Genomic DNA, 18262 nt, shown 5'->3' with positions numbered 1-18262 from the left:
ATGGGTTACTACAGGTAATGACCATACTACACATCGGTTACTACAGGTAATGACCCTACTACACATAGGTTACTACAGGTAATGACCCTACTACACATAGGTTACTACAGGTAATGGCCATACACACATAGGGTTACTACAGGTAATGACCATACCACACATAGGTTACTACAGGTAATGACCATACTACACATAGGTTACTACAGGTAATGACCATACTACACATAGGTTACTACAGGAATGACCCTACTACACATAGGTTACTACAGGTAATGCCCCTACTACACATGGGTTACTACAGGTAATGCCCCTACACACATAGGTTACTACAGGTAATGCCCCTACTACACATAGGTTACTACAGGTAATGCCCCTACTACACATGGGTTACTACAGGTAATGACCATACTACACATAGGTTACTACAGGTAATGACCCTACTACACATAGGTTACTACAGGTAATGACCCTACTACACATGGGTTACTACAGGTAATGACCATACTACACATAGGTTACTACAGGTAATGACCCTACTACACATAGGTTACTACAGGTAATGACCATACTACACATAGGTTACTACAGGTAATGCCCCTACTACACATAGGTTACTACAGGTAATGCCCTACTACACATAGGTTACTACAGGTAATGCCCCTACTACACATGGGTTACTACAGGTAATGACCATACTACAGATGGGTACACCTACTACACATAGGTTACTACAGTAATGACCATACTACACATGGGTTACTACAGGTAATGACCATACACACATAGGTTACTACAGGTAATGACCCTACTACAATGGGTTACTACAGGTAATGACCATACTACACATCGGTTACTACAGGTAATGACCCTACTACACATGGGTTACTACAGGTAATGACCATACTACACATAGGTTACTACAGGTAATGACCATACTACAAGGGGTACTACAGGTTGACCTACTACACATAGGTTACTACAGGTAATGCCCTACTACACATAGGTTACTACAGGTAATGACCCTACTACACATAGGTTACTACAGGTAATGCCCCTACTACACATAGGTTACTACAGGTAATGCCCTACTACACATGGGTTACTACAGGTAATGACCATACTACACATAGGTTACTACAGGTAATGACCCTACTACACATAGGTTACTACAGGTAATGCCCCTACTACACATAGGTTACTACAGGTAATGCCCTACTACACATAGGTTACTACAGGTAATGCCCACTACACATAGGTTACTACAGGTAATGCCCCTACTACACATAGGTTACTACAGGTAATGACCATACTACACATAGGTTACTACAGGTAATGACCCTACTACACATTTACTACAGGTAATGACCATACTACACATGGGTTACAGGTAATGACCATACTACACATAGGTTACTACAGGTAATGACCATAATACAGAGGGACAACCTGCTACACAAGGTTACTACAGGTAATGACCTAACACATAGGGTAGGGGACAACCTGCTACACATAGGTTACTACAGGTAATGACCCTACTACACATAGGTTACTACAGGTAATGACCATACTACACATAGGCTACTACAGGTAATGACCCTACTACACATAGGTTACTACAGGTAATGCCCCTACTACACATAGGTTACTACAGGTAATGCCCCTACTACACATAGGTTACTACAGGTAATGACCCTACTACACATAGGTTACTACAGGTAATGACCCTACTACACATAGGTTACTACAGGTTACTACAGGTAATGGATAACATAAATATCTCTCTAGGTTTCCATCTAATTTGCGACATTTTCATGTGAATATTATAAATTCTGCATACAAAAATGCACATTTTCCCATCACAGGTGTGTTTCCATCAAACTGACTTGTTGAGGAGGCTCTGTGTGATGACACAGTGCACATTAACACTTCTGGTCTTACGTTTTCATCTACAGGCGGAATGTATTGTCATGCTCACTTGTGGTTAGACGGGAGTTTAGTCTTGATTAGTCTTGATAAACCGTCTTGTGTTTTCCAGAGAGGAACAGCATCCCCTAAACTGGTCATATTTATCTGTGTTTACAGAGAGAACAGCATCCCTTTACAACATGGTCATATTTATCTGTGTTTTCCAGAGAGGAACAGCATCCCTTTACAACGTGGTCATATAGATCTGTGTTTTCCAGAGAGGAACAGCATCCCTTTACAACATGGTCATATTTATCTGTGTTTTCCAGAGAGGAACAGCATCCCTTTACAACATGGTCATATTTATCTGTGTTTTCCAGAGAGGAACAGCATCCCTTTACAACGTGGTCATATAGATCTGTGTTTTCCAGAGAGGACAGCATCCCTTTACAACATGGTTTTATCTGTGTTTTCCAGAGAGGAACAGCATCCCTTTACAACATAGGTCATATTTATCTGTGTTTTCCAGAGAGGAACAGCATCCCTTTACAACATGGTCATATTTATCTCCCCTCTATTTTCCAGAGATAGTCCGACTCTGCCTGTGTTCCTAGGGGGAGAATGAAGCCAAGAAGGGCTGTACCATCACGCAGATGGGGGACAACATGTTTGCTGCTGTCCAGTGAGTGTCCTCCACTAACTAACTAACACACACACAACACAATGACAAGACAATCCACTGGTTGGAGTAATTACTTATCAAGACTCTCACATTACTTATCAAGACTCTCATTACTTATCAAGACTCACTCTCTCCTCCCTCATCCCCTCTCCTCACTCTCTCCTCCCTCACCATCCCCTCACTCTCTCCTCCCTCACCATCCCCTCACTCTCTCCTCCCTCACCATCCCCTCACTCTCTCCTCCCTCACCATCCCCTCACTCTCTCCTCCTCACCATCCCTCTCTCTCCTCCTCACCATCCCCTCACTCTCTCTTCCCCACCATCCCTCTCTCTCCTCCCTCACCATCCCCCTCTCCTCCCTCACCATCCCCTCCTCTCTCCTCCCTCACCATCCCCTCTCTCTCCTCCCTCACCATCCCCTCACTCTCTCTCCTCACCATCCCCTCACTCTCTCCTCCCTCACCATCCCCTCACTCTCTCTCCTCCCTCACCATCCCCCTCTCCCCCCTCCCTCACCATCCCCTCACTCTCTCTTCCCTCACCATTCCCACTCTCTCCTCCCTCACATCCCCTCACTCTCTCTTCCCTCACCATCCCCTCACTCTCTCCTCCCTCTCTCTTCCCTCTCTCTTCCCTCACCATCCCTCCCTCACATCCCCTCTCTCTCCTCCCTCACCATCCCCTCACTCTCTCCTCCCTCACCATCCTCTCTCTCTCCTCCCCTCACCATCCCCATCCCCTCTCTCCTCCCTCACCATCCCCTCTCTCTCCTCCCTCACCATCCCCTCTCTCTCCTCCCTCACCACCCCTCACTCTCCTCCTCACCATCCCCCTCTCTCCTCCCTCACCACCCCTCTCTCACCATCCCCTCACTCTCTCCTCCCTCACCACCCTCACTCTCTCCTCCCTCACCATCCCCTCACTCTCTCCTCCCTCACCACTCTCTCTCCCTCACCACTCTCTCTTCCCTCACCATCCCCTCACTCTCTCCTCCCTCACCACTCTCTCCTCCCTCACCACTCTCTCCTCCCTCCCCATCCCCTCTCTCTCTCTCTCCCATCTCTTCCTCCCCCTCTCTCTCGTCCTATCTCTGCCCCAACTCTCCCCCCTTCTCTATCTCTCCTCCCTCACCATCCTCTCTCTCTCCTCCCTCACCATCCCCTCTCTCTCTCTCCATCTCTTCCTCCCCCTCTCTCTCTGCCCCAACTCTCCCCCTTCTCTATCTCTCCCTCCTGTTCTCTCTCCTTCAGTCTGTTTCTGTGTAGGAAGAGGAAGGAGAGGGGCGGGCGTAAGGAAGGGGGCAGGGCTCTGGAGAACCTGGAGGAAGAGTTAAGAGAGAGGGCGGAGTCTCTGGGCTTTTCTCTGGAGCAGAAGACCAAAGGCATGAAGCAGAGAGACAAGAAGGTAACCCAGTACTGACACAGTACTAGAAGGTAACCCCCCCTACTGACACAGTACTAGAAGGTAACCCCCCCTACTGACACAGTACTAGAAGGTAACCCCTACTGACACAGTACTAGAAGGTAACCCCCTACTGACACAGTACTAGAAGGTAACCCAGTACTGACACAGTACTAGAAGGGTAACCCCGTACTGACACAGTACTAGAAGGTAACCCCCTACTGACACAGTACTAGAAGGTAACCCAGTACTTGACACAGTACTAGAAGGTAACCCCCCTACTGACACAGTACTAGAAGGTAACCCCTACTGTCACAGTACTAGAATCCCAGTACTGACACAGTACTAGAAGGTAACCCCCCTACTGACACAGTACTAGAAGGTAACCCCCTACTGACACAGTACTAGAAGGTAACCCCCCTACTGACACAGTACTAGAAGGTAACCCCCCTACTGACACAGTACTAGAAGGTAACCCGGCACTGACACAGTACTAGAAGGTAACCCCCTACTGACACAGTACTAGAAGGTAACCCCCTACTGACACAGTACTAGAAGGTAACCCCCCTACTGACACAGTACTAGAAGGTAACCCCCCTACTGACACAGTACTAGAAGGTAACCCCCTACTGACACAGTACTAGAAGGTAACCCCCCTACTGACACAGTACTAGAAGGTAACCCCCCTACTGACACAGTACTAGAAGGTAACCCAGTACTGACACAGTACTAGAAGGTAACCCCCCTACTGACACAGTACTAGAAGGTAACCCCCCTACTGACACAGTACTAGAAGGTAACCCAGTACTGACACAGTACTAGAAGGTAACCCCTACTGACACAGTACTAGAAGGTAACCCCCTACTGACACAGTACTAGAAGGTAACCCCCCTACTGACACAGTACTAGAAGGTAACCCCCTACTGACACAGTACTGACACAGTACTAGAAGGTAACCCCAGTACTGACACAGTACTGACACAGTACTAGAAGGTAACCCAGTACTGACACAGTACTAGAAGGTAACCCCCCTACTGACACAGTACTAGAAGGTAACCCAGTACTGACACAGTACTAGAAGGTAACCCCCTACTGACACAGTACTAGAAGGTAACCCCCTACTGACACAGTACTAGAAGGTAACCCCCTACTGACACAGTACTAGAAGGTAACCCCCTACTGACACAGTACTAGAAGGTAACCCCCCTACTGACACAGTACTAGAAGGTAACCCCAGTACTGACACAGTACAGAAGGTAACCCAGTACTGACACAGTACTAGAAGGTAACCCCTACTGACACAGTACTAGAAGGTAACCCCATACTGACACAGTACTAGAAGGTAACCCCCCTACTGACACAGTACTAGAAGGTAACCCAGTACTGACACAGTACTAGAAGGTAACCCAGTACTGACACAGTACTAGAAGGTAACCCAGGACTGACACAGTACTAGAAGGTAACCCCAGTACTGACACAGTACTAGAAGGTAACCCCCTACTGACACAGTACTAGAGGTAACCTAGTCACTGACACAGTACTAGAAGGTAACCCCTGACACAGTACTAGAAGGTAACCCAGTACTGACACAGTACTAGAAGGTAACCCCCTACTGACACAGTACTAGAAGGTAACCCCCTACTGACACAGTACTAGAAGGTAACCCAGTACTGACACAGTACTAGAAGGAACCCCCTACTGACACAGTACTAGAAGGTAACCCAGTACTGACACAGTACTAGAAGGTAACCCCTACTGACACAGTACTAGAAGGTAACCCCCTACTGACACAGTCTGAAGGTAACCCAGGACTGACACAGTACTAGAAGGTAACCCCCTACTGACACAGTACTAGAAGGTAACCCCCTACTGACACAGTACTAGAAGTAACCCAGTACTGACACAGTACTAGGGTAACCCCCTACTGACACAGTACTAGAAGGTAACCCAGTACTGACACAGTACTAGAAGGTAACCCCCTACTGACACAGTACTAGAAGGTAACCCCCTACTGACACAGTACTAGAAGGTAACCCCCTACTGACACAGTACTAGAAGGTAACCCCCTACTGACCGTACTAGAAGGTAACCCCGTACTGACACAGTACTAGAAGGTAACCCCCTACTGACACAGTACTAGAAGGTAACCCCCCTACTGACACAGTACTAGAAGTAACCCCTACTGACACAGTACTAGAAGGTAACCCCCTACTGACACAGTACTAGAAGGTAACCCCCTACTGACACAGTACTAGAAGGTAACCCCCTACTGACACAGTACTAGAAGGTAACCCCATACTGACACAGTACTAGAAGGTAACCCCCTACTGACACAGTACTAGAAGTAACCCCCTACTGACACAGTACTAGAAGGTAACCCCCTACTGACACAGTACTAGAAGGTAACCCCCTACTGACACAGTACTAGAAGGTAACCCCCTACTGACACAGTACTAGAAGGTACCCCATGACACAGTACAGAAGGTAACTACTGACACATACTAGAATGTAACCCCCTACTGACACAGTACTATAAGGTAACCCCCCTACTGACACAGTACTAGAAGGTAACCCCCTACTGACACAGTACTAGAAGGTAACCCCCTACTGACACAGTACTAGAAGGTAACCCCCTACTGACACAGTACTAGAAGGTAACCCCCTACTGACACAGTACTAGAAGGTAACCCCCTACGACACACAGCCCCCTACTGACACAGTACTAGAAGGTAACCCCTACTGACACAGTACTAGAAGGTAACCCCGTACTGACACAGTACTAGAAGGTAACCCCCCCTACTGACACAGTACTAGAAGGTAACCCCCCTACTGACCAGTACTAGAAGGTAACCCCTTACTGACACAGTACTAGAAGGTAACCCCTACTGACACAGTACTAGAAGGTAACCCTACTGACACAGTACTAGAAGGTAACCCCTACTGACACAGTACTAGAAGGTACCCCTAGTACTGACACAGTACTAGAAGGTAACCCCTACTGACACAGTACTAGAAGGTAACCCCCTACTGACACAGTACTAGAAGGTAACCCTACTGACACAGTACTAGAAGGTAACCCCCACTGACACAGTACTAGAAGGTAACCCAGTACTGACACAGTACTAGAAGGTAACCCCCTACTGACACAGTACTAGAAGGTAACCCCCTACTGACACAGTACTAGAAGGTAAACCCCCTACTGACACAGTACTAGAAGTAACCCAGTACTGACACAGTACTAGAAGGTAACCCCCTACTGACACAGTACTAGAAGGTAACCCCCCTACTGACACAGTACTAGAAGGTAACCCCCCTACTGACACAGTACCAGAAGGTAACCCCCTACTGACACAGTACTAGAAGGTAACCCCCTACTGACACAGTACTAGAAGGTAACCCCGTACTGACACAGTACTAGAAGGTAACCCAGTACTGACACAGTACTAGAAGGTAACCCCCCTACTGACACAGTACTAGAAGGTAACCCAGTACTGACACAGTACTAGAAGGTAACCCTACTGACACAGCAATAGAAGGTAACCCCCTACTGACACAGTACTAGAAGGTAACCCCCTACTGACACAGTACTAGAAGGTAACCCCGTACTGACACAGTACCAGAAGGTAACCCCCTACTGACACAGTACTAGAAGGTCAACCCCCACTGACACAGTACTAGAAGGTAACCCCCACTGACACAGTACTAGAAGGTAACCCCCTACTGGACACAGTACTAGAAGGTAACCCAGTACTGACACAGTACTAGAAGGTAACCCCTACTCGACACAGTACTAGAAGGTAACCCCCTACTGACACAGTACTAGAAGGTAACCCCCTACTGACACAGTACTAGAAGGTAACCCCCCTACTGACACAGTACTAGAAGGTAACCCCCTACTGACACAGTACTAGAAGGTAACCCCCCTACTGACACAGTACTAGAAGGTAACCCAGTACTGACACCGTACTAGAAGGTAACCCAGTACTGACACAGTACTAGAAGGTAACCCAGTACTGACACAGTACTAGAAGGTAACCCAGTACTGACACAGTACTAGAAGGTAACCCCCTACTGACACAGTACTAGAAGGTAACCCAGTACTGACACAGTACTAGAAGGTAACCCCCTACTGACACAGTACTAGAAGGTAACCCAGTACTGACACAGTACTAGAAGGTCAACCCCCTACTGACACAGTACTAGAAGGTAACCCCCTACTGACACTGTACTAGAAGGTAACCCCCTACTGACACAGTACACAAGGTAACCCCACTGACACAGTACTAGAAGGTAACCCCCTACTGACACAGTACTAGAAGGTAACCCCCTACTGACACAGTACTAGAAGGTAACCCCCCTACTGACACAGTACTAGAAGGTAACCTATTGACACAGTACTAGAAGGTAACCCAGTACTGACACAGTACTAGAAGGAACCCCCCTACTGACACAGTACTAGAAGGTAACCCCCCACTGACACAGTACTAGAAGGTAACCCCCTACTGACACAGTACTAGAAGGTAACCCCCCTACTGACACAGTACTAGAAGGTAACCCAGTACTGACACAAGTACTAGAAGGTAACCCCCCTACTGACACCGCACTAGAAGTTGAACCCCCTACTGACACAGTACTAGAAGGTAACCCCCTACTGACACAGTACTAGAAGGTAACCCCCTACTGACACAGTACTAGAAGGTAACCCCCTACTGACACCGCACTAGAAGGTAACCCAGTACTGACACCGCGACTAGAAGGTAACCCAGTACTGACACAGTACTAAGAAGGTAACCCCTACTGACACAGTACAAGAAGGCGACCCCCTACTGACACACAGTACCAGAAGGTAACCCAGTACTGACACAGTACTAGAAGGCAACCCCCACTGACACAGCACTAGAAGGTAACCCCCCCTACTGACACAGTACTAGAAGGTAACCCCCTACTGACACAGTACTAGAAGGCAACCCCCCTACTGACACAGTACCAGGAAGGTAACCCCCCTACCGACACAGTACTAGAAGGTAACCCCCTACTGACACAGTACTAGAAGGCAACCCCCCTACTGACACAGCACCAGTAAGGTAACCCCCACTGACACAGTACTAGAAGGTAACCCCCACTGACATCAGTACTAGAAGGTAACCCCACTGACAACAGTACTAGAAGGTAACCCCCCTACTGGACACAGTACTAGAAGGTAACCCCCACTGACACAGTACTAGAAGGTAACCCCCTACTGACACGTCTAGAAGGTAACCCCCTACTGACACAGTACTAGAAGGTAACCCCCTACTGACACAGTACTAGAAGGTAACCCAGTACTGACACAGTACTAGAAGGTGACCCCACTGACACATACTTAGAAGGTGACCCCCACTGACACACAGTACTAGAAGGTGACTACTGACACAGTACTCAGAAGGTAACCCCCTACTGACACAGTACTAGAAGGTAACCCAGTACTGACACAGTCCTAGAGAAGTAACCCAGTACTGACACAGTACTAGAAGGTAAACCCACTGACACCGTACTCAGAAGGTAACCCCTACTGACACAGTACTAGAAGCTAACCCCCCTTATCAGACACAGTACTAGAAGGTAACCCCTACTGACACAGTACTAGAAGGTAACCCAGTACTGACACAGTACTATAAACGACACAGTACAGGAATAACACTGACACAGTACTAGAAGGTAACCCCTACTGACACAGTACTAGAAGGTGACCCCTACTGACACAGTACTAGAAGGTGACCCCACTGACACAGTACTAGAAGGTGAACCCCTACTGACACAGTACTTAGAAGGTAACCCAGTACTGACACAGTACTAATAACAGCACACACAGCATCAGAAGGCAACCCCAGTACTGACACAGTACTAGAAGGTAACCCCCTACTGACACAGTACCAGAAGGTGACCCCTCTACTGACACAGTGCAATACTAGAAGGTGACCCCCTACTGACACACAGTACTAGAAGGTAACCCCCCTACTGACACAGTACTAGAAGGTAACCCAGTACTGACACAGTACTTAGAAGGTAACCCAGTACTGACACAGCACTTAGGAAGGTAACCCCCTACTGACACCGTCAGACTCAGAAGGTAACCCCCACTGACACAGTACTAGAAGGCAACCCCTACTGACACAGTACTAGAAGGTAACCCCCCACTGACACAGTACTAGAAGGCAACCCAGTACTGACACTGTACTCAGAAGGTAACCCCCTACTGACACATGTGTACTAGAAGGTAACCCCCTTCGACACAGTACTAGAAGGTAACCCAGTACTGACACAGTACTAGAAGGCTGCAACCCCCTACTGACACAGTACTAGAAGGTAACCCAGTACTGACACAGTACTAGGAAGGTAACCCCCACTGACACCGTTTGACTAGAAAACCACTAGGACACAGACTAGAAGTAAACCCAGTACTGGGACACAGTACTAGAAGGTAACCCCCCTACTGACTACAGTACTAGCAGTAACCTACTGACACATACTAGAAGCTGAAACCCCCCTACTGACACAGTACTGAAGGTAACCCCCCTACTGACACAGTACTAGAAGGTAACCCCCTACTGACACAGTACTAGAAGGTAACCCAGTACTGACACAGTACTAGAAGGTAACCCTCCTACTGACACAGTACTAGAAGGTAACCCAGTACTGACACAGTACCAGAAGGTAACCCCCTACTGACACAGTACTAGAAGGTAACCCCTTACTGACACAGTACTAGAAGGCACCCCCCTACTGACACACAGTACTAGAAGGTAACCCCTTACTGACACAGTGCACTAGAAGGTAACCCCCCTACTGACACAGTACTAGAAGGTAACCCCCACTGACACAGTACTAGAAGGTAACCCCTACTGGACACAGTACTAGAAGCTGCAACCCCAGTACTGACACAGTACTAGCAACCCCCCTACTGGACACAGTACTAGAAGGTAACCCAGTACTGACACATACTAGAAGGTAACCCCTACTGACACTAGCATCAGAAGGTAACCCCCTACTGACACAGTACCAGAAGGTAACCCCCTACTGACACAGTACTAGAAGGTAACCCCCTACTGACACAGTACTAGAAGGTAACCCAAGTACTGGACACATACTAGAAGGTAACCCTACCGACACAGTACCAGAAGGTAACCCCCTACTGACACAGTACTAGAAGGTAACCCCCCTACTGACACAGTACTAGAAGGTAACCCCTACTGACACAGTACTAGAAGGTAACCTCTTACTGACACAGTACTTAGAAGGTAACCCTACTGACACACAGTACCAGAAGGTAACCCCCACTGACACAGTACTAGAAGGGTAACCCCCCACTGACACAGTACTAGAAGGTAACCCCCTACTGACACAGTACTGAAGGTAACCCCCCCACTGGACACAGTACTAGAAGGTGGTAAACCCAGTACTGGACACAGTACTAGAAGGTAACCCCCCTACTGACACAGTACTAGAAGGTAACCCCCTACTGACACAGTACTAGAAGCTAACCCCTCCCTACTGACACAGTACTAGAAGGTAACCCCCTACTGACACAGTACTAGAAGGTAACCCCCTACTGGGACTACAGTACCAGAAGGTAACCCCTACTGACACAGTACTAGAAGGTAACCCCCACTGACACAGTACTAGAGAAGGTAACCCCCTACTGACACAGTACTAGAAGGTAACCCCCTACTGACACAGTAATTAGAAGGTAACCCACTGACACAGTACTAGAGAAGGTGCAAACCCCCTACTGACACAGTACTAGAAGGTAACCCCCTACAGACACAGTACTAGAAGATAACCCCAGTACTGACACACAGTACTAGAAGGTGTGTAACCCATACTGACACAGTACTAGAGGTTGCAACCCCCTCACTGACACAGTACTAGAAGGTAACCCCCTCTACTGACACAGTACTAGGAAGGTAAACTCCCCAGTACTGACACAGTACTAGAAGGTAACACAGTACTAGACACAGTACTTCAGAAGGTAACCCCCCTACTGACACAGTACTAGAAGGTAACCCTACTGACACAGTACTAGAAGGCAACCTATAAAATAGATAACACTGACACAGTACTAGAAGGTAACCCCCTACTGACTGATAAGCACCAGAAGGTAACCTCTCCTACTGACACAGTACTAGAAGGTAACCTCCGTACTGACACAGTACTAGAAGGCAACCCCTACTGACACAGTACCAGAAGGTAACCCCTACTGACACAGTACTAGAAGGTAACCCCCACTGACACAGTACTAGAAGGTAACCAGTGACAAGAAAATTAATAACCCCCTACTGACACAGTACCAGAAGGCAACCCAGTACTGACACAGTACTTCAGAAGGTAACCCCCACTGGACACAGTACCAGTAACCCTACTGACACAGTACTAGAAGGTAACCCCCACTGACACAGCACTCAGAAGTGTAACCCCCTACTGACACAGTACTAGAAGGTAACCCCAGTACTGACACAGTACTAGAAGGTAACCCCCTACTGACACAGTACTAGAAGTAACCCCCACTGACACAGTACTAGAAGGTAACCCCACTGACACAGTACTAGAAGGTAACCCCCCTACTGACACAGTACCAGAAGGTAAAACCCCTACTGACACAGTACTAGAAGGTAACCCCCTACTGGCACAGTACTACAGAAGGTAACCCCCCTACTGACACAGTACTCAGAAGGCAACCCCCACTGACACAGCACTTAGAAGGTAACCCCCTACCGACACAGTACTAGGTTCCACTGACACAGTACTAGAAGGCAACCCCCTACTTAGACACAGTACTTCAGAAGGTAACCCAGTACTGACACAGTACTAGAAGGTAAACCCTCACTGACACAGTACCAGAAGGTAACCCCCCACTGACGACACAGTACTAAACCTAACCCCTACTGACGATGCAGTACTAGAAGGTAACCCCCTACTGACACAGTACTAGAAGGTAACCCCCCTACTGACACGCACTCAGAAGGTAACCCCTACATGACACAGTACTAGAAGGTAACCCCCTACTGGACACAGTACTAGAAGGTAACCCACTGACACAGTACTAGAAGGTAACCCCCCACTGACACAGTACTAGGAAGGTAACCCAGTACTGACACAGTACCAGAAGGTAACCCCCTACTGACAAGTACAGAAGCCAACCCCCACAGACACAGTACTAGAAGATAACCCCAGTACTGACACAGTACTCAGAAGGCAACCCAGTACTCAGACACAGCACTAGAAGGTAACCCCCACTGGACACACAACAAAGGTAACCCCCTACTGATACAGTACTAGAAGGTAACCGTATGACACAGTACTCAAGGTAACGCACTGACACAGTACTAGAAGGTAACCCTACTCGACACAGTACTAGAAGGTAACCCCCTACTGACACAGTACTAGAAGGTAACCCCCTACTGACACAGCACTAGAAGGTAACCCCCTACTGACACGTACTAGAAGGTAACCCCTACTGACACAGTACTAGAAGGTAACCCTAAATAACCCAGGCACTGACACAGTACTCAGAAGGTAAACCCCCCACTGGACACAGTACTAGAAGGTACCACCTACTGACACACAGTACTTAGAAGGTAACCCAGTACTGACACAGTACTAGAAGGGTGCAACCCCCTACTGACAACCGCAGACCAGAAGTTAACCCTACCGACACAGTACTAGAAGGCAACCCCCTACCGACACAGTACTAGAAGGTAACTCCTACTGACTACAGTACTAGAAGGTAACCCCCTACTGACACAGTACTAGAAGGTAACCCCCTCACTGACACAGTACTAGAAGGTAACCCAGTACTGACACAGTACTTTCAGAAGGTAACCCAGCACTGATACAGTACTAGAAGTAAAACCCAGTACTGACACAGTACTAGAAGGTAACCCCCCACTGACACACAGAAAAACTGACACAGTACTAGAAGGTAACTCTACTGACAGTACTACCACGGTACTGACAACAGTACTAGAAGGTAACCCCCTACTGACACAGTACTAGAAGGTAACCCCCCCACTGACACAGTACTAGAAGGTAACCCCCCCACTGACACAGTACTAGAAGGTAACCCCCCACTGACACAGTACTAGGAAGGTAACCCATACTGACAGCAGTACTAGAAGGTAACCCTACTGACATCACAGCACTAGAAGGTAACCCACTGGGACACAGTACTAGAAGGTAACCCAGTACTGACACAGTACTAGAAGAACCCCCACACATAAGCACCTACTGACACAGTACTAGAAGGTAACCCCTACTGACACAGTACTAGAAGGTCAACCCCAGTACTGATACAGCAATTAGAAGGCAAACCCAGTACCGGGACACAGTACTAGAAGGTAACCCACAACCGACACAGTACTAGAAGGTAACCCAGTACTGACACAGTACTCAGAAGGTAACCCCCTACTGACACAGTACTAGAAGGTAACCCAGTACTGACACAGTACTAGAAGGTAACCCCCCACTGACACAGTACTAGAAGGTAACCCCCTACTGACAACCGTAGACAGAAGGTAACTCTGACACAGTACTAGAAGGTAACCCAGTACTGACACAAAGAAGGTATCCCCCTACTGACACAGTACTAGACGGTAACCCTACTGACACAGTACTAGAAGCTAACCCCCTCCTGACACAGTACTAGAAGGTAACCCAGTACTGACACAGTACTAGAAGCTAACCCAACTGACACAGTACTAGAAGGTAACCCCTACTGACACAGTACTAGAAGGTAACTACTGACACAGTACATAGAAGGTAACCCAGTACTGACACAGTACTGGGGAAGGTAAACCCCCACTGACACAGTACTAGAAGGTAACCCAGTACTGACACAGTACTAGAAGGTAACCCCACTGACACAGCACTAGAAGCTAAACCCCCTACTGGGACACCGTACTAGAAGGTAACCCCTACTGACACACAGTAACTAGAAGGCAACCCCCCACTGACACAGTACTACAGAAGCAACCCCCTACTGACACAGTACTAGAAGGTAACCCCTACTGGACACAGTACTAGAAGGTAACCCACTACTGACACAGTACTAGAAGGTAAATACTACTGACACAGCACTAGAAGGTAACCCTACTGACACAGCACTAGGAAGGTAACCCAGCACTGACACAGTACTAGAAGGTACTGACAAATGAATAACCTCACTGACACAGTACTAGAAGGTAAATCCCATCTGACACAGTACTAGAAGGTAACCCCCACTGACACAGTACTAGAAGGTAACCCACTGACACAGTACCAGAAGGTAACCCCACTGTACTTACAGCACACACAGTACAGAAGGAAGATGACACAGTACTAGAAGAAAAGTAACCACCCCACTGACACAAGTACTAGAAGGCAACCCAGTACTGACACAGTACTAGAAGGTAACCCAGCACTGACACAGTACTAGAAGGTAACCCACTGACACAGTACCAGGAAGGTAACCCCCCTACTGACACAGCACTAGAAGGTGTAACCCCCTACTGACACAGCACTAGAAGGTAACCCCCCTACTGACACAGCACCAGAAGGTAACCCAGCACCGGACACAGCACTAGAAGGTAACCCACTACTGGGACACAGCACTAGAAGGTAACCCCCTACTGACATCAGCACTAGAAGGTAACCCAGTACTGACACAGTACTAGAAGGTAACCCCCACTGACACAGTACTAGAAGGTAACCCAGTACTGACACAGTACTAGAAGCTAACCCCCCTACTGACACAGTACTAGAAGGCAACCCCCACTGACACAGCACTAGAAGCTAACCCACTGATTACTGTAACCCACACAGTACTAGAAGGTAACCCCTACTGACACAGTACTAGAAGGTAACCCCTACTGACACAGTACTAGAAGGTAACCCACCTACGGACACAGTACTAGAAGGTAACCCCCTACTGACACAGTACTAGAAGGTAACCCCCCTAACTGACACAGTACTAGAAGGTAACCCACCTCCTTACACAGTACTAGGGAAGGTAACCCCCTACTGACACAGTACTAGAAGGTAACCCCCTACTGGACACAGTACTAGAAGGTAACCCAGTACTGACACACGTACCAGAAGGTAAAACCCCCTACCGACACAGTACTAGAAGGTAACCCCCCTACTGACACAGTACTAGAAGGTAACCCTACTGACACAGCACTAGAAGGTGCAACCCCACTACTGACACCGTACCAGAAGGTAACCCCCTACTGACACAGTACAAGAAGGTAACCCAGTACTGACACCGCACTCAGAAGGTAACCCCCTACCGACACAGTACTAGAAGGTAAACTCTAAAACACAGTACTAGAAGGTAAAGTAAGAATCCCCCCTTCACAGTACTAGAAGGTAACCCCCTACTGACACAGTACTAGAAGGTAACCCCCACTGGGACACAGTACTAGGAAGGCAACCCCCTACTGACACAGTACTAGAAGGTAACCCCCTACTGACACAGTACTAGAAGGTAACCCAGTACTGACACAGTACTAGAAGGTAAACCCACTGACACAGCAACTAGAAGGTAACCACTGACACAGACTAACCACAGCACTAGAAGGTAACCCCCTACTGACACAGTACTAGAAGGCAACCCCCACTGACACAGTACTAGAAGTAACCCCCCTGACACAGTATAGAAGGTATCTACTGACACAGTACTAGAAGGTAACCCCCCTACTGGGACACAGTACTAGAAGGTAACCCCTACTGACACAGTACTAGAAGGTCAACCCCTACTGACACAGTGTACTCAGTGAAGGTAACCCCCTACTGACACAGTGGTACTAGTGAAGGTAACCCCCTACTGACACAGTACTAGAAGGTAACCCACTACTGACACAGTACTAGAAGGTAACCCCCTACTGACACAGTACTCAGAAGGTAACCCCCTACTGACACAGTTACTTGAAGGTCTAGTGCGAAACCTCAGTCTGACACAGTATAGAAGGTAACACGACACAGTACTAGAAGGTAAAACTGACACAGTACTAGGACTAACCCCCGACACAGTACAGAAGGTAACCCCCCTGGGACACAGTACAGAAGGTAACCCCCCTGACACAGTACTAGAAGCGCAACCCACCTGGGCCAGTCACTAGAAGGGGTAACCCCCACTGACACAGTACTAGAAGGTAACCCCCATACTGACACAGTACTAGAAGGTAAACCCAGTACTGACACAGTACTAGAAGGTAACCCCCCTACTGACACAGTACTAGAAGGTAACCCCCTACTGGGACACAGTCAACTAGAAGGTAACCCCCTACTGACACAGCACTAGAAGGTAACCCCCTACTGACACAGTACAGAAGGTAACCCCCTACTGACACAGTACTAGAAGGTAACCCCCTACTGACACACAGTACTAGAAGGTAACCCCCTACTGACACAGTACTAGAAGGTAACCCAGTACTGACACAGTACTAGAAGGTAACCTACTGACACAGTACTAGAAGGTAACCCCTCACTGACACAGTACTAGAAGGTAACCCTACTGACACAGTACTAGAAGGTAACCCCCTACTGACACAGTACTAGAAGGTAACCCCCCTACTGACACAGTACTAGAAGGTAACCCCCTACTGACACAGTACTAGAAGGTAACCCCCTACTGACACAGTACTAGAAGGTAACCCCTACTGACACAGTACTAGAAGGTAACCCCCTACTGACACACAGTACTAGAAGGTAACCCCCCTACTGACACAATACTAGAGGCAACCCCCTACTGACACAGTACTAGAAGGTAACCCCTACTGACACAGTACTAGAAGGTAACCAGTACAAAGGTAACCCGACACAGTACAGAGGAACCCTGACACAGTACTAGAAGGTAACCCCCTACTGACACAGTACTAGAAGGTAACCCCCACTGACACAGTACTAGAAGGTAACCCCCTACTGACACAGTACTAGAAGGTAAACCCATACTGACACAGTACTAGAAGGTAACCCCCTACTGACACAAAGTACTAGAAGGTAACCCCCTACTGACACAGTACTAGAAGGTAACCCCCTACTGACACAGTACTAGAAGGTAACCCCCTACTGACACAGTACTAGAAGGTAACCCCGTACTGACAAGTACTAGAAGGTAACCCCCTACTGACACAGTACTAGAAGGTAACCCCTACTGACACAGTACTAGAAGGTAACCCCTACGACACAGTACTAGAAGGTAACCCCGTACTGACACAGTACTAGAAGGTAACCCCCCTACTGACACAGTACTAGAAGGT

At 48.0% G+C, this 18262-nt stretch overlaps 1 pseudogene; it reads left to right on the top strand.

Annotated features, from left to right (window-relative positions):
* LOC121564232 overlaps positions 1 to 18262 on the top strand; it is a 54764-nt pseudogene that overhangs the window by 28303 nt on the left and 8199 nt on the right.

This window comes from Coregonus clupeaformis, unplaced genomic scaffold (assembly GCF_020615455.1).
Source record: "Coregonus clupeaformis isolate EN_2021a unplaced genomic scaffold, ASM2061545v1 scaf0786, whole genome shotgun sequence".
Classification (NCBI taxonomy): domain Eukaryota; kingdom Metazoa; phylum Chordata; class Actinopteri; order Salmoniformes; family Salmonidae; genus Coregonus; species Coregonus clupeaformis.
Note: the sequence above shows the minus strand (reverse complement) of the source record. Positions and strands in the feature narration are given on the sequence as shown.